Genomic DNA, 23,768 nt, shown 5'->3' on the forward strand with positions numbered 1-23,768 from the left:
TCTGTCCTTCATTAATCTATCATCATTCCTCCATTTCCTTTAAGTTGAAATTCTTCAAAGTTTTGTCTAATGTGATTTTCCCAGTACATGATTCACAAAGTTCTATCTATGGATCTGATTTTTTTTTCTGACTTTCAGAATCATTTTTTCCATTTATTTGTTAAACAGTTGACAAACCTTATTTCTTGTTGGTATTTTACCACTTAATAATATCTCAAGTCACTGTTTACTTTTTATACCTACTACCACCACCCAAGTTCAAGCTCTTATTATGCTTTGTCTTAACTATCTTTTTTCAGATATTTTTAGGTAACTGAAAACATATAAATAAATAGATAATAAAGAATATTTTAAAATCTTAAGATGGACCAGCATTCTAATGGAAAAATGGATTTTTTTAAAGATTCTTTGGCAGGTTAGTGTTTGATAAGGAATATATCATTGTCTGGAAAATACCTGAAGCCTATCCCTTGAGTGCTAGTCTTCTCTGGTACACTGTTTTCAAATCACTATCTAGAAATTGTTCTATTGGCTTTGAACTTGTCTCTGATCCTCAATCCATATTAGAAATTAATTTTACCAAGGCAAAGCGCATATACATACAAACTCCTTATCTGGAAAACCTCAAATAACTCCCACCACCTAAATACTACACTTGGGGTCTTCATCCATATTGTTTGCACCCTATTTTCTGGCTTGTCCTCACTCAGTTGGATTACCACCATTTAGTGAATTTGTTTTCACCCTCTGCTGCGGGCCTCACACAGCACTCTGTATGTACATTGTCAGTTCAGTTCAGTTCAGTCGCTCAGTCCGACTCCTTGTGACCCCATGAACCACAGCACGCCAGGCCTCCCTGTCCATCACCAACTCCCAGAGTCCACCCAAACCCATGTCCATTGTGTTGGTGATGCCATCCAGCCATCTCATCCTCTGTTGTCCCCTTCTCCTCCTGCCCTCAATCTTTCCCAGCATCAGGGTCTTTTCAAATGAGTTAGCTCTCCGCATCAGGTGGCCAAAGTATTGGAGTTCCAGCTTCAACATCAGTCCCTCCAATGAACACTCAGGACTGATCTCCTTTAGGATGGACTGGTTGGATCTCCTTGCAGTCCAAGGGACTCTCAAGAGTCTTCTCCAACACCACAGTTCAAAAGCATCTATTCTTCTGTGCTCAGCCTTCTTTATAGTCCAACTCTCACATCCATACCTGACCACTGGAAAAACCATAGCCTTGACTAGACGGACCTTTGTTGGCAAAGTAATGTCTCTGCTTTTTAATATGCTACAAATAGGCAAAAATATTAAATTGAAATCTCAGTTCAAAACTCAAATTTTTCAGGTGTACCTTATTGTACCCAAGGGTAGCACTAACTATATAAACCTTTTAAAATGTATGCTACATCTAAACTGCCTAAGGTTCTTAGAATTTACAATATTTTTTGATGAGTCACTAAAGGTTCAATCTCATGTGGATTGCCCAGTAAAAAAGACTGACAAAACACAGTTTATTTAAGAAGAGAAAGAATTTTTTCTAAATAAATCTTTCAAGTAAAAAAATATCTTAGGCACACTTAATAAATCTTCCTGTAGTCTCAGAACATAAGCACTTTACTATTCAGGATTAACTTGGGAGAAGTGGGGAAAACCAGCCCATGAACACAGTACAGTTTAGGAATGTAATATACAGTTGTTGATTTTTCCCTGAAGACTTGCAAGCATGGCTTCCAGGCTCCTCATGGTTCAGCTTAGGTCACCTTGTTGATCCTCATCTCAAGCTAACCCCACCCTCTAGGCCTCCTAAGGACTGAAAACACGGTGCTTGGTTATCTCCTCAATAAACTGAACATGTTCATGACTATATGTTTCAGAACTAACAGATTGGTCATTATGTTCCTACTTCTGGAAATATCTCTCCCCTGTGGTCCTGAAGGTCTATTTGTCCTGCAAAGTACAGCTCAAGTATCAATGCCCCCTTGTTATTTAAAACTTAGTAGAATGATGTCCCCTTCATATTTATATGCTTCTCATTATATACATATTTCTATTGCAATATTTCCAGTATTCTTGCCTGGAGAATCTCAGGGACAGAGGAGCCTGGTGGGCTGCCATCTATGGGGTCGCACAGAGTCAGACATGACTGAAGCGACTTAGCAGCAGCAGCAGCATTGCAATATTTTTCATGTTTCACTAGTGTTATGATTTGTCTGTTAAAGGTGAGCACTGTGTTTTAATAATATGATATTCTTTATCTAAGAAATAGTTTTAAAAAAAAAAAACATGGACTGAAGTTTCTAGCCATGGATATGAGGAGCATCTTGTGTTGCAACAGATGGACAGACCATCAGAGAGGAAATACAGTAATATTTCTTTAAAATATAATTATTGATATTTTATAAAAACTAACAAAGCCAATAAATTCAATAGTTATTCACTTATCTGAGTCCTAGCATTTCCTTAACAGTTTTCCCCAGTGGCTCAGTGGTAAAGAATCTACCTGCAATTCAGAAGACGTGGATTTGAACCCTGGGTAGGGAAGATCCCTTGGAGAAGGAAAGGGCAACCCACTCCAGTATTCTTGCCTGGAAATCCTATGGATAGAGGAGCCTGACAGGCTACAGTCCACAGGGTTGCAAAAGAGTCAGCTGAGATTTAGCGACTAAACAACAACAAAGTTCCTTAAGAGAAATAATAATTACATCTTATGTTTTTTTCTTTATTCCCATACTACTTAGCATGGTTTATTATCCAGAAGGAACATTCAATAAATATCTGCTAAATTGATTTTGGTTGAATTGCTTTATTATTATGGTCACGTAAATAATTGATTTTTTTCTAATATTTCTTCTGTTTTTCCTTTTGTTTAACAGTGAAGTCATTTGCATATCAGAGACTCATTAAATACAAGGAAAAACAGTCTACTTCCAAGAGACGAATTCTTAAATGTTAACAGCTTCTCTGTTAATAACCAAGTAGTTGACCCCTTCATGGAAATACCTATTTCGTAGGGAATGTAGCATCTTAGAGTGAGGCATTTTTATTAGATATAAATTAAAGTACAAGCAAAATATGTGCATGTCATTCTTCACTAAGACACATGTTTTATTCTTTTGGACATTATCTGAAAATACCCAACAGCATCAAAAATCAGTTTACTTCTTCAAACAAGTCCTGCTGGTGAGCCTAGAAAACTGACTTTTCTCTGCTAGTCTTTGACTTTCATTTTGCAGAGACAGACATGCTTAATTAAAACTGAAAACTGAGGAACTTCCACCTTTCAGAGCTAAACAGAAAGTTTCTCTAAACATGACAGAGTATCACTGAAATTTCAATGAAACACACAATCATTGGCAGAAGGATGGTGTTGCCACCAGCAAAGCGAATTAGGGATGGAAAAATAGCTCAGATATTCATGCTGATATGTAAAAAAAAAAAAAAAAAAGGGTTTTCTTAGCTTATCATCCAAATTTTCTTTCTTCACAGCAGCACTTACTCAACAATTTCTTCATCAACTCTTAATTTATTAAATAAAAATTTACTCGTCTTAACCCCAAGTCTTAGTGTTCTTCTAAGAATCCAGACCCTTAAGAATTGTCAGAAATTATAACTCCTTGAATGATGACTGAATGCCTCCTTCCTCAGCCAAAACAGTTTTATGATTTGAGGACCACATAATAGGCAATTTATCCTTCAACATTTCCTTAAGGACCCTGAGGTGTTCAGAGTTATGCAAATACATAAGGTTTCTATTTGTTGGTTGAATTGTTTTTTAACATTACTTCAAATTCTCACTTAAAAGTTGTATCAGCTTATTTTTGGATATTTAATACCCTGGATCTTTTTTCTTATCCTCTGATAAATTCATTTTTAAAATGCCACATTTTACCAAGAAAATAAGTATTTATGAAAAAATTTTAGCTCCCTTTGTCAACTGTATTCTGTAATTCACTGGGAAAAACTGCTACAATCTCATTATCAAAAAGCTGCTTCAAATGACGCTGCCTTGCATAGTTTTTAAATCGTTTGTACCATTCTCAGCTTGATGTTGAAACCTGACTTCTTTACCAAATGATCTATCTCTTTCATCCTCTTCTTCAGATCTTCAAAGCTATGTAGTACCTTCAGTAACATCTATCTGCTTTCAAAGATCATGATTATCTATCCATTGCATGAAGTATATTTCTAGCTTTTCAAACATACCAAACTATGCTTGAGTGACACTGTGAAGCTTTAAAAAACCAATAATCATAATATAGAATTGTGATAGACATTTTTATGAGTAGGAAAAAAAGGCCTATGCATTATAGATGAAGACATACACATGACCAGGCTTACATCTTTTGTGTGTTCACCCCTTTCAATATACTTTCAATGATCCTTCCAATGAATGGAATTCCCTAGATCTTTTTCACTCACTAACTTTCTTCAAAGGCTTTTCCATTTCATTAGAAGACACTGAAATTATCTTATAAGGAGAACAGCTAAGCTATGATGGAAGAACACATTCTTGTACATGGACTCACCTGCAACTTAAATATTTTCATTTTTGCACTATATAAGTTTGTTACTTGAATTTCCATTTGGATGGCAAACTTTTAGTGAAAAATGTTATACATTATTTTAGCAAATACTTTGATAGCAAGAGTCCAGATAGTGAGGGCTATCTGTTTTGCAGGAATATACATGTTTACTGGTCTATAATTTAAAATCTTAGAGTTAAGAAACATTGCCCAATTCATTCCTCCATGCTGTAGGCAGAATTGATTACTGCCAGTTAAGAACCCCTACTACTGCCTATAAATGTTTAAAAATCAGAGGGGGAATCTGGTCTGTAGCATCTGCCAATTTCTGTCATGTAGAGAATTCAACAATAAGGGGGCAATTTCAATCTATCAATGTGGCATCATTGCCATAAGGAATGCTTATTATTGGTCCTCAGGCACCATGCTGGGGAGGGCTGGTAAACAACCTGGATATGGAGTACAAGGTGTGGAGAAAGCGAGGAAAGGGGGGAAGCTGAGACAAATTATTTAAAAAAGGCAAAGAGAAACACTGAAGAAAATTCTTGGAGAGAAGAGGTCAGGTCAATAATAGATGGAAGGATGAAGCCAATACAGAAAAAAGACATAAAACTTTATCTGAGGCTTGACAAAAAGAGGTGAGGTTGGTTATAGACAGAGGAATATTTTTAGGTACAGGATCAGAAATTGTGGTACTTAAGACTAAGAGAATTCAGAGTTTCCAATACCTTTTAACAGTAGGAAGCTAAGCAATTGGGCAGCCCTGAGCTGTCAAGATAGATGAGCTCATGTGCGGTATAGGAGCAGATGGTGATCAGGAGCAAGTACTAAATACATGTGTATGTGTGCACGCATATAGTTGATGTTCTTACCTATCTATCCCTACTAGACTGAACTTCTCCAGAGAAATAAAAGTAACTTCTTTACCTTTGTTTCCTTGACATATATTGCCTAGCTTTTTTTGTTTTCTTTTAACATTATCTTTTTTTTTTAACTTTTTATTTTATATTGGGGTATAGCCAATTAGGGTTTTCCTAGTGGCTCAGATGGTAAAGAATTAACAGTGATAGCTTCAGATGAACAGCAAGGAGACTCAGCCATACATAAAGATGTATCCATTCACCTCCAAACTCCCCTCCCATCTAGGTTGCCACAGAATATTAAGTAGAGTTCTGTGTGATACAGGAAGTCCTTGTTGGGTTATCCATTTTAAATATAGCAGTGTGCACATGTTTTCATAAGTAGACATAGACTGAATGATCAAATAAACACAGATAAAATAAGTATCTCTAAAAGGATGTACTATTTTAAATATCCTTTATTTCTCAATCTCATTCAAATCCAATTAACTTGAATTTAAATATGTTTATGGTATTTGCTGTAGTTGTAGACAAGAGAGCATTTACTTGGGGAAGAATGACCTTATTCCCAACATAAAAAATTTAAGTAATGTATTGCTTATAAAAGAGATTATATACACAAATGACATAAAACACAGGAATCTCGCTCTCCCTTTTATAGGATATGTAGAACAGTACTTTTAGTATAAAAGCTGAAATATTTTCAATGCTCTTGTGTTAAATAAACTAGTCAAGCTTAGCTCTATCACTTAATGTCTTTATTCTCAGTTCATATTTGCTTATTTCTGCAGTATGAATAATGCAATTTTATGTTATGTATCTTTGAGGTTACAGTAAGATTTGCTATAAATGTTTTGCAAATATCAATAAAGGTTGAATAAAACAGTGGCTTTAAGAGAAAACGTTTGAGAGATATCCAAGATTGTAATAGGCAGTATAAATTTATTGCAGTTTACGTCATTGCTTTCTGCTGTGTTCCCTGGTGCTTTTATGTTCTTTATTAATTCATCCATTCATTGATACTTCGGACCATATTTAAATGACTGTTACCTGAGAGGCATTGTTCTATGAGCCAGGATTGCAGCAAAAAAATACAAAGAAAAAACTGCTGTCTTCATGTGGTTTAATATTGCAGTATAGTAAAAAGGCTACAGCAACAAAATAATAAAGAAGAAATGATAAACGCTGTGAGGAAAAGCAGAGTAAGACAAGGGGCCTGCAGGTGATAAGGCTGTTATTTTAGATATGGTGGTCAAGGAACCTCAATCTAAGGAGGTGACATCTGGACAAAATAAATAAATAAAAGGGAATAATTGAATCTTTCTAAAGTACTTATGGATTTTGAAGAATTTTTCAAAGTTACATCAAAAATAAAAGTAGGGAATACAGCAGCTCAAGTAAAACTTATAAAGCATATTATTACACTTAGTTTTGCTTTCTTAAATGGACTAAGCCAAAGAAAATTTATTAGTGACTTGAGTGGCAGATCATTATTATGATCCATTTAAATCAGAAGCTTTTCTTTCCTTTCCCCAACTGACAACTGCTCCAATTACCAACTATCAGGTGACTGCTACTAATTGCTATGGTATGGAAAACTAGAGATATAGTTAAAAGGATTCAGTGAAAACAGTTAAAACATTCTAACTGATGGCTTTAATGCTTGCCTATAGAGAATATATAGAGAATGCTTGCCTATGGGCTTCCCTCATAGCTCAGTTGGTAAAGAATTTGCCTGCAATGCAGGAGACCTGGGTTTGACTCCTGGGTTGGGAAGATCCCTTGGAGAAGGAAATGGCAACCCACTCCAGTATTCTTGCCTGGAAAATCCCATGGACAGAGGAGCCTGGCGGGCTACAGCCCATAGGGTCACAAGAGTTGGACATGACTTCACGACGAAACCACCAGAGAAGTCTTGGTGGTAGGCTTACAAAAGTTCTTTCCTTATCTCTGAAAACTTGTGTTTGTCAACTGACTCAGAAAAGAAATATTTAGATAAAAAATATGATTTACATATGAGATCACAAAGGCTAATATTTATTAAGTGCTTACCCTATTTCAGACTTTGTTCTAAGCACCTTATCTCGATTCCTCTTTCAAAAACTAAGCATGCTCTCTCAGTTTTATTTTCTGGAAAATGGGGAGAAAAGAAAAGTAGTACCCTCTTCAGAGTTTTACTGACAAATTTATTATTTACCATCTATTATACAGCAAAGAAAAAATTATGTTTTTATCAGAAGGAAGATCAGTTCAGTTCAGTTCAATCGCTCAGTCTGACTCTTTGTGACCCCATGAATTGCAGCACGCCAGGCCTCCCTGTCCATCACCTATAAAGACTCTCAGACAGAAATGAACTTGTGTTTTAGGTACTGCAAAAGTCCAGTATGACTCATTCAACGTGTGTGTGTGTGTGCTCAGTCATGTCTGACTCTTTGTGGCCCCATGGACTGTAGCCTGCCAGGCTCCTCTGCCCATGGAATTTTTCAGGTAAGAATACTGGAGTGAGTTGTGGTTTCCTCCTCCAGGGAATCTTCCCAACCCAGGGATCAAACCTGCATCTGTTGCGTCTCCTGCTTTGGTTAGGTGGATTCTTTACCATTAGCATCACCTGGGAAGCACTCCTCATTCAATATGTGTTCCATATACCTAAAGAGCAGTATGTCCTACATGCCAGAATATTACTGGTTATCTTTATTTTTTCTGTTTTATCTTTTGTTAAATTTGTCAATGCCTATATTTGCTGAACACATGCAATGAGGGAGTAACTACCAAAGAGCAAGATTTCAAAGCAGTTTCCCAACGTGGAATCAGAAAACCTAAGTCTGTTCTTAAAGAAAACATGAAATGCAAAATATGAATCTCCCTTTAAGAAGAGAAACAGCTTTAAGAGAAAATTGAAAAAGAAATCACTTTATTTAGGCGCTATGTGTAAATTCCTTCTTTTGAGGATGAGGATAACTTGAGAGGACAGAGAGTATTCACAACTCTCTTTGCTAAAGGGTAGGTTAAAGACAGAGGGAGAGAGAGCAGTATGACATCAGGGAAGCACGCATTTCCTTTCCAAACAGTCACTCTTTGAATAGATTTCAAGAATAAAATATGTTGGGAAAGTGAAAGTCGCTCAGTCGTGTCTGACTCTTTGCGACCCCATGGACTTTACAGTCCATGTAGTTCTCCAGGTCAGAATACTGATGGGTAGCCCTCCCCTTCTCCAGGGGATCTTCCCAACCCAGGGATGGAATCCAGGTCTCCCACATTGCAGGTGGACTCTTTACCAGCTGAGCCACCAGAGAAGTTCAAAATATGTTTTAGAGACTTTCAAGTGATAAAGCCTGGAAGGTTCAGGAAATACTGACAGCTAATGTCAATATACCTATAAGTCACTTCAGACATAACAACTTACAATGAAAACTCTCAGATTTTCCACTGGAGAGTAAGGGGTTTTTTTTCCCCCTAAAGCTATAAGAAGCCAAATTAGTTTTTAGTTTCTGAGACAGTTATTACAACGTTATGTTTTCCTTATGTACAATTTTAAATGCTGAAGCACAAATGCTTCTGATAGCACTTGAAGCCAAACACGATATGAAGTTCTGTTCATACTTCAATATAAGGTAAAGGTGATTAATTAGATTTAAAATGGAGACTTTATACTTCTACTTCCTTTCTTTGGAGCAATATTTTCTTCTGTCCCTTATAACTTGACAGGAAAAGTATAATGTCAAGAACACTTACGTTTGGCACTCTGAGACATTTAGGACCTTGTATAACAAATTCTGACAATGTTTAAATAATGTTTAAAGTCAGATCAATAGGCACCTAAGAGTCGTTCCATAATGAAAGTTTTCTATGTGCACAACGTTACAAAGTTCAGAGGCTTAGGTTCTACCCCAAGATGGTATCAGAAACCTGTGCGACCCTACTCCTTTAAGGAGCAGCAATCTCTGTCTCTATCTGTAAACAACAGCAGACAAATTATGTCACCTGCCTGAAACATTTCATAAAATGTCAAGCACTATTCCAATAATCTTTATCATTTATTACCATTGTTACCTCAGGTAACAAATTTTAAGATTCTAGGATTGTGCTAATAAAGCTCTTTGGAAAAACTAATAAAATTTGAATCCCTAAATATGAAATTGTATTTCATATAATATTGACATTAAATGTATTTTGTTGTATTCTAGTTACTAGGTATACAACGATATGTTCATCAGATATTTAATTACTTAGAAGGCTGTAGTCACAAGTCACGTTTTAATAGTAAGTGATAGTTTCCTTTGTATCTCTCTTTTTGCCTTTCTCTGTTTCTATCTCTCTTTCTTTGCACAGAGACACACACACAAGTATATTGCTTCCCTATTTTTAGAAAAATTAGTAAATAAATCAAGTATTTACTATTCTACTAGGTAAGTCCTATGCTTCAGTGACAATCTGTATTTAGAAAATTTTTGGATTCTTGACAAACTAATTTTGACAAATGTTGGCATATGTAGCTGAAATATAAATAATTTAGAGACAGAAATTTTAAGTTTTCTTCGTTTACTGACTTTTCTTCCCTCTCTATTTCTCAGCTTATGCTACTGTCACATATGACATAAGCTCTTACTTTCAGTTTTCTTATTTTAGTCAATAAGCCAACATCATGTACAGAACACGTCTAGACCAGAAAACTATTTTCTTAGAATAATAATTTCTTCCAAACTGTTTCTGTTCATTAAGTATGACATCTGATAGAGATATTTTGGACTTAAAAATCATAACTAAAATCTCATCAGGAAACAGCAAGAATATTCATGAATTATCTCTGTACTTCTATGTTAATTATAAAACTAAGTCATGCTTTATAATGTAGAGATGGTTCTCAACTAGAAAATTAACTAAGCATAGCTGCTGGATGTTAAATTTTAACATATTTATAAAATACAAATACAGCTTTCTTTATGAAGGGTTTATAATATCCTATCATTAAGCTATAGACATTTGCTTAACAACATTTGAATTAAGCTCTTTGCCTAAATGACATTTGCCAGCATAAGCCATTGGTTTATGTCAACATTCCCAGGTCATTAAAGAGTCATTCCGGTCTAATGTTTATAACAAGAAGTAATAGGAAGTTTTGTCAGCCTGCGACACTGCCATAAATTCTCCAATTTGGTTTTCATTTCCTACAAAGAGCTGTAGAGGAGTTCACCAAGAATAAAATACCTTCAGAAGAGGAAGTTGAAGTCAACGTAGTGGGCCTTGCCAGCGTCCCTTCCCAAATTCAGTTAGTAATAATACTCTGCAGGGAGGTGGAACCTGGCAAAAATAAAAACGTGCTCTAAATTAGTTAAAGCTGATAGACACAATGTGATTCAATGCGTTGGTTTGAATTTAGGCACAAATCTACAAATAAAATGTGAGTGAGGTAGCAACATATTACAAAGAGATCACTGGGTTAGTTAGAGTGGGAAACCCAATCCCTTAATGACCAGAGGTAGGTCACTTGCCCCCAAGGGAGTCACTCACAGCCATCATTCAGGGCAGCCTGATGAAACACCCCCAGTCTCTGACTTTGCCACTGGAACTGCTGAATGCCAGCATCACATCTCAACTGCTATTCTTCCCAACAGCACACAATGGACGCCTCAGGGTCCTTGGAGATGCATGAGATGCCAGATGATACCTAGTCCTCACTGTCAGTATGCACCTGCCCGACCTGCATAAACTGTGATCCTGTCACCTGCTTTTTGACTAGCCTTCCTCACCCTCTCCCTTCTTCCCAATGGGCCTAAGGAAAATGGGATTGGTGTTAAAGTCAACCTTTCTATTCATACCTTGTGAATCTGAATTATCTATGTAAAAACTCACTCTTTTAGAGAAAAATCAAAGATCCCGAACCTAGTTCTAATTCTTGACCCCAAGAATTAGTGCTTAATCAGATGAGGAACTAAATAATCCAGGAAATCATTTAGCTCAAATTACATGCGTTAATATTACTTCAATGAACAGGCTACCATAGTGACTGTAACCAAGTGGATATGATGGGGTGAAAGAAGGAGAAACACTAAAGGTCCAAACTGCCATGTCCTCCCATGGAAAAGAATTTGTGAAAGATGCAGCCTTTAATTCTGGATGGTGAATAAGGCAGTCTGAATCTAATAGTAGGCATTCATTCAAATATTTCTCAGTATAGACTGCAGACCATTGTTCAGTCCGGGATAACCAGAAATCAAAGAAACACCTGATTTCAAGGAGTTCAAGGTGCAGTGTGGGGGGCAGAGATGAAAATGTGCAGCTAAAATATGACATAACTGTATGCCTGGGTCTTAGAAGAGGAAAGTGGAGGATATACAGCCATGGATCAGGGCAAGGAAAGGCAGGTCTGGGTGACCTTCCTAAAGGTCAAGTCAGAGTTTATGAAAATTGCCAATTGAAGCGCTTTGAGTGGAGAAGAAACATATGCCAAGGGCACTGAGAGAGCATGGTATGTTGACATGGTTAGGAATGGGTATGGCATAAAAGGTATGTGTGTGCCTATGTGTCTATGTGTTTAGGGTAAGACGTGAGATGAAATGGGAAAGGTAGGTATTATGTTCCAAAAAAAGATGTTAGTTAAATTTTTTTAGATGTTAGGTAAACACTTAAAACACAAGCAAGCAAAACAAAAATAAGCTAGAATTTTTCAATATTAAAAAAAATATTTGCATGTCAAAGGGCACTACAAAGAATGTAAAGATACTCTACAGAATAGGAGAAAATATTTACAAAGTAGAGCTGTTAAGGCTTTAGCATTCACAATATATAAGAACTCTTACAACCAATAAAAAGAAAACTCATCCAATTAAAATTGAGCAATTAACATATCTAAATGTTGGCTAGAATGTTTAGAAATTGGAGCTCTCATATCTTGTTGATGAGAAAGCAAAAATGTGGAAAACAGTTTGACAGTTACTCCAAAATTTAAACATAGTTTTACTACATGACCCAGCAATTCCACTCCTAGGTATTTATACAAAAGTGTTGGAAGCATCAGTTCAGTTCAGTTCAGTCGCTCAGTCGTGTCCGACTCTTTGTGACCCCATGAACCGCAGCACGCCAGGCCTCCCTGTCCATCACCAACTCCCAGAGTTCACCCAAACCCATGTCCATTGACACAAAAACTTACAATAAATGTTCATAGCACTGTTTTCATGACAGGCAAAAGTGGAAGGAAGTTAAACGTCCAACAGCTGATAAGAGGGTAAACAAAATGTAGCACACCCGTACAACCATACAATGGAACACTATTCAGCCACAAAAAGAAAGGAAGTACTGAGACGTACACAGATGAACCTTGAAAACTTTATGCTGAGTAAAAGAATACAGAGAAAGTCTCACGTTGTACAATTCAATTTATATGAAATGTCCAGGATAGGCAAATCCACAGTGACAGAAAGCAGATTATGGTTACCAGGAACCAGGAAAGAATAGAAAGTGACTGCCAATAGGTATGGAATTTCTTTTGTGAATGATGCCAACGTTCTGGAATTAGCAGTGATGGTTGTACAATTGTTTTCTTTTTAAATATATTAAAAATCTGATTCTATACTTTAAATGGGTGAATTTTATGGCAAACATATTTTATCTTGATTAAAACATCATTTAATGTGTTTCCAAAGGAAATGTAAACTCCACAGACATGACATGGTAGGTTTGAGTCTCAATTACAAGGTACAAGTCTCCAAAACTCAATTTTATCTTTCTTGGCTTTTCCCATGATCAGCCCTTGTACTATAAATGCATTCAATTTCTGACCAACAAATTATGTAGGAATCAGTAAAAATCTAATCTGTTCTGATAAGTATGGCAAATTTCTTCTTTTTTATATGGAGACTTAGTGACATCTAGAAAACAAGACGCAAATTAATTCCAATACACTGTATGCAGAATGGTAAAGAGCACAGAAACTCTGATATTGCATGTAGAATGTATTAAAGAAATATCAAGTAGACATGAAATAAAGACCCAGGAGGTGACTTAGGGTAGTGATTGTTGTTGTTACTTAGTTGCTAAATCATGTTGACTCCTTGTGACCCCATGGACTGTAACCCATCAGGCTCCCCTGTTCATGGGATTTCCGAGGCAAGAATACTAGAGTAGGCTGCCATTTTCTTCTTCTGGGGATCTTCCCAACCCAGGGATTGAACCCATCTCCTGCATTGACAGGCAGATTCTTGACCACTGAGCAACAACAAGAGTAGTGCTATTCCTAGTACAATTCACAGATCTCTGCTAATCAAAGAAATGTTGGTTACCAGTCTGCAGTGACATAGAAGTTTGCACCAGAATGAAAAACATTAATTTGTTATGATAATCATGGCAAGTTTCTTAAATAAACATGGCAAGATCTTAAGTATCAGTTTTTCTTCTATAATATTTTTAAAAGTGGAAATCCAACTGGAAAAAGATCCAACTAGAAGGAAAAATACGGTAAAAACAGATTCTTAAAACAGTATAAGCACAGCTCGAATTTTGAAGCTGTTAATTTATCATGTTAGCCTAAACTTTCCCTTGATACCCTCCCATATTGGCTTCCCAATTCCTGAATACATGACTTGGTTTTATAAATTCCCTAATCCAAAAAGTGTTATCATTTATTTTATGAGGAAACAAAAAGGAGAAGAAATTAGTATATGTAGAGTTGGACAGAAGGGGAGTAGAGGTACACACACCCCATCCTTTCTAAGAAATAAATAAAACAAATGGTGCCAAAAGCATTCCATTAAAGATATTTATGTCATGTTTCCTATCACACATTACAAAGAATAAAATTCTGTCAAAATGGAATTCAGAGACATTCCTTCTGTAATTCTCACAAATAACTTCAAAGCCATCACTTATTACATTATAGCTTTACTAAAAAGCTAATACAAGATATGTTTAAATTAATTTTATAATTTAATTCTAAAATGCATCTAAGATACTGCAATTGCAATGAATTAGTAAAGGAAAATGTATTTGTATAATGTATTTGTATATTTGTTTCCATGACAAGTTAATCTATGGTAGCAAAAATTTTAATTCTGAAAAACATTTGAAGCAATTTTTCAAATATTTCATTTCAATCAACTAATGGAAAATACCCAACCATATCTACAAAAAGTTAACTTTAAAATGTTTTGTTGATATTAGACAATTAGAATATATTACTATTTTTTTGTCACTGGATGAAATGTTTGTTTACTTGAAGATTAAAGTTAAAGTGAACTTAAATATTTATAAAGTAGAGTAAATAATATTGGAGTAGCAGTTCATAAACAGACAAATAACAAGTAGGTCTTGAACAAGACAGTTATTTATTGTACTTCTGTGATTCTGGGCAACTCACCAACACTAAATCACAGCAATATGCAAATAAAGCAACTCCAAAGTCTAAGAGATATTTACAATGAAACTTAGTTCCTCTTGCACTTCATACTTTTCCCTTCTTAACTAACATTTTAAAAACCAGCCAGTTACCACTTAACAAAACTAGCTTCTGGAGGTCAGAGAATAATTATTTTCTCTGAGTCCTCAGAAAAAGTTGCCAAAAACAACTACATATTTTTGTAGCAGAAATGTTTCTAACATATTTTACTGTGTGGTCCAATCACTTTGGTTGAATGCTTCAAAACTGGTCAAATAAAAGTGCCACTAGCTTTTCATACCTTGATGACACAGCCCAATGAACTCAAGAGCACTCACCTGCATTTATACTGAATCATGGTCCTTCAGTATGATTTGCTCCCGTGCAGCAAAGGTGAGGTCTTGAGAGACTGAGCCGTAAGCAAACAGTCTTTTTTTTTTGGTTTTTAAAAGATATTTATTTATTTGGCTGTATCAGGCCTTAATTCCAGCACGTGGGATCTGCATTGCGTCATTCAGGATCTTTCATTGCAGTGCACAGACTCTAGTTGTGGTATATGGGCTCAGTGGCTGCGGCTTGCACGGACTTAGCTGCTCCGCGGCTTGTGGGATCTTAGGCATGGGATCCTTCTCACCAGGGATGGAACCCAGATCCCCTGAATTGCAAGGTGGATTCTTAACCCCTGGACAGCCAGAGAAGTCCCTCTAGTGGGTTTTAAGTTTCTTTTTTTTTTTCACTTTTTTTTCTTTTTTTTTTTTTTTTCCATTTATTTGTATTAGTTGGAGGCTAATTACTTTACAACATTGTAGTGGTTTTTGTCATACATTGACATGAATCAGCCATGGATTTACATGTATTCCCCATCCTGAACCCCCCTCCCACCTCCCTCCCTATCCCATCCCTCAGGGTCATCCCAGTGCACCAGCCCCAAGCACTTGTCTCATGCATCCAACCTGGACTGGTAATCTGTTTCACACTTGATAACATACATGTTTCGATGCTGTTCTCTCAGATCATCCCACCCTCGCCTTCTCCCACTGAGTCCAAAAGTCTGTTCTATACATCTGTGTCTCTTTTTCTGTCTTGCATATAGGGTTATCGTTACCATCTTTCTAAATTCCATGTATATTCGTTAGTATACTGTATTGGTCTTTATCTTTCTGGCTTACTTCACTCTGTATAATGGGCTCCAGTTTCATCCACCTCATTAGAACTGATTCAAATGTATTTTTTTTAAAGGCTGAGTGATATTCCATTGTGTATATGTACCACAGCTTTCTTATCCATTCATCTGCTGATGGGCATCTAGGTTGCTTCCATGTCCTGGCTATTATAGATAGTGCTGCAATGAACATTGGGGTACACGTGTCTCTTTCAGATCTGGTTTCCTCAGTGTGTATGTCCAGGAGTTGGCAGTTCTATTTCCAGTTTTTTAAGGAATCTCCACACTGTTCTCCATAGTGGCTATACTAGTTTGCATTCCCACCAACAGTGTAAGAGGGTTCCCTTTTCTCCACACCCTCTCCAGCATTTATTGCTTGTAGACTTTTGGATAGCAGCCATTCTGACTGGCACGTAATGGTACCTCATTGAGGTTTTGATTTGCATTTCTCTGGTAATGAGTGATGTTGAGCATCTTTTCATGTGTTTGTTAGCCATCTATATGTCTTCTTTGGAGAAATGTCTGTTTAGATCTTTAGCCCATTTTTTGATTGGGTCATTTATTTTTCTGGAATTGAGCTGCAGGAGTTGCTTGTATATTTTTGAGATTAATCCTTTGTCTGTTTCTTCATTTGCTATTATTTTCTCCCATTCTGAAGGCTGTCTTTTCACCTTGCTTATAGTTTCCTTTGTTGTGCAAAAGCTTTTAAGTTTAATTAGGTCCCATTTGTTTATTTTTGCTTTTATTTCCAATATTCTGGGAGGTGGGTCATAGAGGATCTTGCTGTGATTTGTGTTGGAGAATATTTTGCCTATGTTCTCTTCTAGGAGTTTTATAGTTTCTGGTCTTACATCTAGGTCTTTAATCCATTTTGAGTTTATTTTTGTGTATGGTGTTAGAAAGTGTTCTAGTTTCATTCTTTTACAAGTGGTTGACCAGTTTTCCCAGCACCACTAAGCAAGAGGTCTTAATGCTACTCATCAGGTAAACAAAACACATTCAGAGAAACTTTTACCCATGAGACGATTATCTTCTTTTCCCTTTTAATTTTATAAATGAGCATATTTTCCCTTTTTAGGTGTCAAATGTTAAGTGTCTGTTGTAACAGAGGGTCTGGTCAGAGATGGCTGAAAAGGGTTGTGGGGAAAAAAATCACAAACTTATCCCAAAGAACCATTTCTACAACACTTGGCTATCTAGGGTGAAGTAGTTTTTTTCCAGTGAGGCTTCTACCTTACCCGACTATGATGCCAAACTAAAAGGAAATACTAATACTTGAAGGAGCTAATTTTATTTTGAGGAAAGAAAAGCTGTCCTCATTCAACGTTATTTCTTAGAAGTCTTCAAAAAGGTGCCTGGCATTGTATTAAGAACTGTAAATCCAAGTAAGATATAGTACTAATCTTAAACCACTCAACCTAGTCGGGGAAACAAAGGAAGAAGAATGTATAAAGGCCAAGATTTATAAAACAGAATGGCAACTCGGGAAATAAAAACGTTGTGGCTAAAGCACAGGGCAGATACGGGGGAACAGCCAAAAGATGAGGCTAGGAAGAGAGAATTCAGAGTGTGGCCAATACTTATTAAGGATGAACTAGATGCTAACAGTGCAGAAGGGTCCCCTTTTCTCCATATCCTTGTTAACATTTGTTATTTCTTGTCCTTTTTGGTAACAGCTTGGTGTAGCTACTATGGAACGCAGTATGGAGGTTTCTCAAAGAATTAAAAATAGATCTACCAAATGGTCAAGCAATTCCACTACTAGGTATCTATCTGAAGAAAATGAAAAAACTAACTCAAATAGATATATGCACCCTATATTCACTGTAGCATTATTTACAATAGCCGAGATATGGAAACAATCTAGGTATCTATCAATGGATGAACAGATAAAGATGTGGAATACATGCAATGCGACACTGCTCAGTCACAAAAAACGAATGCAATCTTGCCATGTTGGACTACATGGGTGGCCTTTGTGGGTACAATGTTAAGTCAGAGAAAGACAAATACTACATGATTTCACTTATAAGTGGAATCTAAAAAACAGAAGAAACAAACACTAAATAAATAAAAACAAAAAGAAAACCCAGACAAAACGAAACTCATAGATACAGAGAACAGACTGGTGGTTGCCAGAAGCGGGGATAATAGGGGGAGTGAAATGGATGAAGAGGATTAAGAGGTACACAGTCTTAGCTATAAAATAAATGTCATGGGGATTTAAAGTACAGCATAGAGAACAGAGTCAATAATATTTTATTAACTTTGTACAGTGACAGACGGTATCTAGACTTATTGTAGTGATTATTTCACAACATACACAAATGTCAAATCACTATGTTATACACCTAAAACTAATGTAATATTGTATGTCAACTATACCTCAATAAAAATCTAACTATATGCCAGCTGCTGTGGTAAATGCCACATATATCTTTTTCTCATTTAATCCTTGCAAAACAAGTCTATAAAAGCAGGCCTTATTTTGATCACCCGATTATAGATGAGGAGGCCGAGAAATAAAGAAGGTGTGTAAATTGATACCTATGCTACCCAGTTAATAAGCAGCATAACCATGATTTGACTGTGGCTCCAAGATTCCAGAGTCTATGCCTAAAGTAAAGGGCCTTGTGTAGAAAAACAAGTTTTGTTTCTTTCTTGTTGTGTCTGACTCTGCAATTGCATGGACTGCAGCTGTTCCGCTCCTCTGTCCATGGAATTCTCCAGGCAAGAGTGCTGGAGTGGGTTGCCATTTCCTTCTCCAGGGGATCTTCCCGACCCAGGGACTGAACCCAGGTCTCCTGCACTGCAGGTGGATTCTTTACCAACTGAGCCATTAGGGAAGGCCTTGCAGATGAAAAGGTGTCAGGGATGAGTCTCACAAAGATAAGCAGCACAATGAGTTTGACTCCAGACAAAGGTGACCCTGACCCAAAGTTCTGCATGAACTTCAGGGGACAGACCATGAAGCAGGTAGGCATCTGGAGGGCCAAAGTGGTAATGGAGGCTGGAAATGACAGAGCTGTGAGTTTTGGCAGCAGAAATGAAAAGAAGCCATGGCTCTGCTCGAACACTGATTCAATTAGAGATATTTAAGTTTCAAAATAATGGCTCTGAAATAAGAAATATGCTCTTGATAACCCCTAAGAGTCATATAACGTCCTGGTCTAAAAGAATGAAAGGTGATAAGGACTCCTATTATGGCACTATTCCTGCTGAGAATTTCTCTTTTCTCCTATTACTTTCTTCCTCTTCTGTCTTTTATTCTTGGCAATTCTGAATTCTGAAACAAAATTGTCACCCTTTCAATACACGTGTGACTCTCAGCAAGCAACGCTGACCAATGCTGAAGTATAACATGTCTGCTACAATCAGCTGCTGGCATGGCTGTGCTTATGTTTCACTGTGAATTTTCAGACACCTTCAAGAATACAGTTGTGCCTCCTTTGCTAATTAAGTTTATGTTTAATTTTTAAAGGGGATTTTTTAATCCAAAAGAGGATTTTACTAGATAGGAGTAAAATGCAAATAACAAACTTGTCATCATTACAATCTTCCCCTTGATTGTTATGAATCAAATGAGGCTAATCTACAAACATCAGTGTGCCTTGCATTTCCCTAAATCAAAAGGGCCCCAACCTACTCATATCAGGGCACTGTCCTACCATTCACCTCTTCCACCTTGACCTCTGAGCACTGTAACACTTTGAAATTACTCCAATGTAGTCTGTTTATATTTCTTTAGGAGTTCTGAATAGGCAGCATGATTAACTGTGGAGCGATTTTTAAAAATATTTTATTTATTTCTTTACTTATTTGGTTGCTGTGGGTCTTAGCTGCAGCACACAGGAGCTTTTGTTGCAGTGCATGGACCCTCTAGTTTTGTGGCTCTCGGGTTCCAAAGCATGTGGGCTCAGTAGCAGTGGTCTGTGGGCTCAATTGCTCTGCGGCATGTGGGGTCTTAGTTTCCCAACCAAGGATCCAACTCCCATCCCCTCCATTGCAAGGCAGATTCTTAACCACTGGACCACCAGGTAAGTTCCAGCAGTGATTTGAATGGAGGGAAAAAACATGCTCTGACATTTGGAGAATGATATCTGAGTTGTCCATGATTCCTAGAGATTTAGAAGATCACTTTGAAGATATTCTAAAATTTAAGTAACTGACCTGAAGAACTGTTAGTTGAGAGATGCGTTATGTGCACCCCCAGATTGACGCCTGGCATCACAAAGACCTGAACTGGACACAGGAGCCTGTTATTGCTGGTCACCTGTCCTCCTGGGTACGAACCTCCTGTCCCCTGGCCAGGCCATTGCCTCTTCCCCCACTCAGTAAGGCACTCAGCTCATACTAATCAGAGCTTCTCTTTTGGGATGAAAATTTATCCAAGGGTATGCACATGGAGAGAATGGCCAAATATAACCCTTCTGAAGAAATTACAAACATCAGGGGGAAGAGAATCATAGTCTTTTCTCTGTAAATGTGAACTATGAGGCCTGGAACTAAGAGCTGACCATCTCTGTTGCCACCTGTTACTCAAAAATGGATGTCAAAGTAAGAAGTGAGTAAAGATGCGAGAGACACGCATGCATCCAGGATATTCGTGCTATTGAGTGAAGCCCTGGCTGTACCAAGCTTGAATCAATACCACACCCTTTACCCTCCCCATTCCTTTCTCAGTGAAGCTAATTTGATTTGAATTTCTGCCACTTGCAGCTGAGAGTCCTGATTACCAGTGCAAGAACAGCAGTAAATTAACTTCCTCTTTGAAAACGCAAAATAATAGAATATTGGTTTAAAATAACTACATTATATAATGAAATAAACTCATTATCAGTAGATTAACTTAAATTATGAACTGATACTTATAATTCCTTTGGCACTGAGTAACCAACTTTGGAGAACCTTAAGAGACAAAACCAAAAGGATCCTTTTTTTGAAGAATCATTTATGATGAAAGCTAATAGGAAAAAGCTAGTAGATCTCAACATTTAAAACAATGTAGAGAGTTGCATTTAGCAAGGCACATTTTCAGTTGAGCACAATGGAAAATATGAGTGAATATAACATTTCATGAATTATGCATTATATCAGAACCTCATTTGGTAAGCATTCTGACCTCTGCTATTTCTGTTCTGGTGTCTGTTGTAGTCCCAATTAATCAGGAAAGAAATTAGCATGGTAGATAATAGATAATGGTAGAATTAAAGACAGGAAGTTGAAAACCCTTATAGTAATTTAACATTTAAAAGCATGAAATTAGTTTTGAAATTAAAATGAAATCAAAGAGTAGGACCAAGAAGTAACCTCTTTCTAATTCAAGCTATAATTTTTAAGAGGACATAAAATTGCTCTTTATATTTTTATTCTCCACAATGTAGTTCAAATGTGAATGAACTAAATATATAATAAAAACATAGAGAAGTGAGTCGATCAACGTAAGCCCTGCACTAAAACTAAATATATGGCACATTAAAAAATAATCTGGTGATTAGATATAAGAGAAAACTTTTATAAAGGACACTTTATTTTTGAAATTATTACCATAGGCAAATAAATATTTTCATCATAAACAGAAAATTTTATTATGTTTGTTTATTCTCTATCCCAACTCTCACAAAAATGCATAGGGATATATTTTTGTCCAAGAACTTAGACAAGTATTAAAGGTATTTAACAGACACTTGTTTAATGAATAACTGGAAAGTTAACTATGACAATGTTGAATGAAAATAAACACCATATACAGCTCTCTAGTTTGTAACATAATTTATAGTTACCAAAATGTACTTTAATGAGTAAAACTGATAACTGTATACCAGAAGAAAACTATACATAATTTAAACCCAAAGAAAACACCTAGGCCCAGAGGATACTGGTTTGAAAACAAATATGTTCCCTATTCATTGGCATGCGGTCTCATTTTTTCTTACAAATGAGACCCAACAAGTCAGATGAGGAAAAAGAAGGGAGATAGAAAAGAGAGGCGGGGAGGGAGAAGACCGGGAGGAAAAGAGGTAATTTCTGTGACATAATGGTATAGACAGTGACTCCAGGATTCATATATTCAGTAATATGGTGGAGTCACTAATGTGACTTCCCCCTATTCCAGCTACAGACAGACAGAAGTCAGAGATAAAATTTAACAGTAAATATTCTGAGCTTGTAGGAAGAAAGGAAAACCCCCAGGTGCTAACAATGAAGATAAAACAGTGAAACCAGTAATCCATGAGCCGTAACTGGGGAGCTAGCTTACAGCCTAGACGGTGGAAACTTAGTGAATGTACATCCATAATGGGATCAAGGATGTGGCAAGAGGTTGGAATGGAGGCCAGCCCTTTTATTTACATTTTTTTGCAATTTAATTTTTTTAGCTGGAGTATAATTGCTTCACTATGACGTGTTAGTTTCTGCAGCAGCCGAGCCCGCTGCGTTACATAGCAGGCTCTCACTAGCTACCTATTTTACACCTGGCAGTGTATATACTAGACGTCAGCGCTACTCTCTCAATAGAGGCCCTTTAAAGTTAGCATTCTTGACAGGCTTACACCTCGGTAGAGGACCACTAAAAGAGCTCTCTCCATCAGTTCATGGAAGCAACAAGAGCATTGTTTCGTCCAAGACTGTACAGTGAATAGAGGAGAAAAGGAGGGTTGATATCAACAGAAATGATCTCTCTGATGATAAACAGAAACCCCAGTTTGTCCACTTGAGGATGTAGAAACCAAATTATACTGACTGCAGGGTTCAGGAGGCCTGAAGTTGAGGAAAAGAGAAGTGGCGTTAGAAGATGATAGAAAATGGCTTTTTAAATACCCAGGTTTCTGATTTTTTCCAAATAAAACAAACAGCCAAGTTTGCTCAGAAATAAAGATCTGATCTCAAAAGAGAAGATACAGATGTATATAAATATGTTATAAGAAGAAACACTCAAAATAATAATGATCCTCTTGGAAAAGATTAAAGTGGAGAACAAGGAAGAAAATATTAAAATTTTCTAATCAGAAGCAAAAATCACCTGGTAACTTGACTATTGTTCCATCTTCACTGACAACCGGAAGAACCTGCTTGTCTTTCCAGGGGTAGAATTTAGGTCAGAAAATATGAGCAACGTTAAATTTAAATATATTTTTCTTACTCTTTTTCTTATCTTATTGGGATTATACTGCAGGCAATGCTAACATTTTAATATCCAAGTAAACATGATAAAATTTACCTAACCAGAGTATCCTAACACTCATCTCATGCAACACTTTAGGCCAACCTGATACAATATCATTCTGATTTTTCAGGTACTACAAATAATTTTAACAAATAAGTAGTACATTTTCAAAACTGCTTACAGGCTTGGAAACATAATTTTATTGCTTAACAGAATTATTAGAATTAATAATAATTAATATAATTATTCTATTGATTAATAAAATTCTTCCTTTATAATCACAGATTTAAAACTTCAAAGACTCTCTTTGATAAGGTAAAAAAGACAGATTAGAAAGTTGCGTGCCCATGATCAACCACACAAATCTTGAGAGACCAAGATGGAACCTTAATCACAAGTAATTAAAGCACAGTAAAAAGGAGTAATCTGAAAGTACAATTTGCTTCGTGAATACATTAAAACATTAAAAAAGGAACAGAATCACTGCACTTAATTCCATCTGTTTTGCTTATGTATTTGTTAGTTATTTGCTCAGTCGTGTCTGACTCTTTGCAATCCCAAAGCCTGCCAGGCTCCTCTGTCCATGGGCTTTCCCAGGCAAGAATACTGGAGTGGGTAGCCATTCCCTTCTCCAGGAGATCTTCCCGACCCAGGGATCCAACCCAGGTCTCGCACACTGCAGGGAGATTCTCTACCG

The 23,768-nt window shown here is 36.7% G+C and overlaps 1 protein-coding gene across 1 annotated transcript in view; it reads right to left on the bottom strand.

Annotated features, from left to right (window-relative positions):
- Positions 1-23,768, bottom strand: part of OXR1 (oxidation resistance 1) — a 484,414-nt gene that overhangs the window by 406,878 nt on the left and 53,768 nt on the right. Inside the window, exon 2 of the mRNA XM_043879384.1 lies at positions 10,583-10,675. The gene's annotated coding sequence lies outside the window, so the exon portion shown is untranslated. The remainder of the gene's footprint in view (positions 1-10,582; positions 10,676-23,768) is intronic.

Source organism: Cervus elaphus, chromosome 21, assembly GCF_910594005.1.
Source record: "Cervus elaphus chromosome 21, mCerEla1.1, whole genome shotgun sequence".
Classification (NCBI taxonomy): domain Eukaryota; kingdom Metazoa; phylum Chordata; class Mammalia; order Artiodactyla; family Cervidae; genus Cervus; species Cervus elaphus.